This window comes from Sinocyclocheilus rhinocerous, unplaced genomic scaffold (assembly GCF_001515625.1).
Source record: "Sinocyclocheilus rhinocerous isolate Xijiao unplaced genomic scaffold, SAMN03320098_v1.1 scaffold1386, whole genome shotgun sequence".
NCBI classification, from domain to species: Eukaryota; Metazoa; Chordata; class Actinopteri; order Cypriniformes; family Cyprinidae; genus Sinocyclocheilus; species Sinocyclocheilus rhinocerous.
Genome location: NW_015660628.1, coordinates 1,136,515 through 1,137,764, shown reverse-complemented (window position 1 = coordinate 1,137,764; position 1,250 = coordinate 1,136,515).

Here is a 1,250-nt window from a genome sequence, read left to right as displayed (position 1 = left end):
TCTCTCTCTCTCTCTCTCTCTCTCTCTCTCTCTCTCTCTCTCTCTCTCTCTCGCAGTTTATTTCTTCTGGAAGAAAGTGAGATGTAGAGAACAGGGATTCCCCCAGGAACAGGTACAGATTCAGGCAAAACATTTCTAGCTTCTTTCACACACTCCCCTGAAGGCATAAATTTGCCTTAAAGATCAGATTTATGTTATTTTGAGATTTATGTACTTGTCTTTATCCAGTATTAGGTGACCTGAGCCCTTCTACTTCAGATATGGTCATCTCAGATCATTATCATTGTCTCTGCTGCTCTTAACAAGCTCATCCCTAAGGACTTTTAGTCCACTCTCACCTCTGACCTTTCAAAGATTGACCTTTGATTACCTTAAATTACATCTTCACCCAGGCCTGGGTCTCTAATCAGCTATTATTCTTAGCTTTTATGTTTTGGTGTCAGAGAACATATAAGAACAGCAACATACATTCACCTGGTATCTAAACGAGGACTTATACTAGAATTCTATTTTCATATATTTTAATTGTATAATAGTCTTTTTTTTTTTAGTTAAGTTAAAGTAAGAATATTTTGCATTTTAAAATTTTTTTTATTAATCTTATTCCACATTTGATGGTGTTCCAGAGGAGCTTTTTTTAGATTGATGGGGAAATTTTTTTAATCAGTGAACACCATCACAAATCTTGTGTATTGCGCTATAACATGAAGTTATTTCAACATAATGTTGAATTATTTCTGCTGTACATCAAACTTTTCCTATGTGTGTGTCCTACAAAACAGAGCTCTACATTTTTCATGTAGTTTAAAGGTGGGGTCAGCGATTTTTCAAAAACGCTTTAGAAAACTGATTCAGCCGAATAGCAAAACAAACTTGTAGCCAATCAGCAGTAAGGGGCGTGTCTACTCATGATGTGGAGGAGAGAGCGTTTAGTGCACAAGATGGACATTAGCCGAGCCGAGCGACAGAAAGATAGAGATGGCGGATAAAAAACAAAAGAGGAAAACGTCTTCGGAACAAAAGAAGGCTTAAGGCAAGAAGAAGGACCCGTGTAAATATCGGATCAGTTTTCCAGCGCTGGAGAGAACTCAAAGAGCGGAAGGCCTGCAATTGGACGCCGAGGTTGCTTTGTTTCTTCTCGATAGGTGAGTAACACCGTGTCTCTGCCGCAACAGCTAAAGTCTGTCTAGTACAATGGACGTGACAAAGCAACCGTTGAAAATCATTTGAAATTTGTGTCAATACGTCAT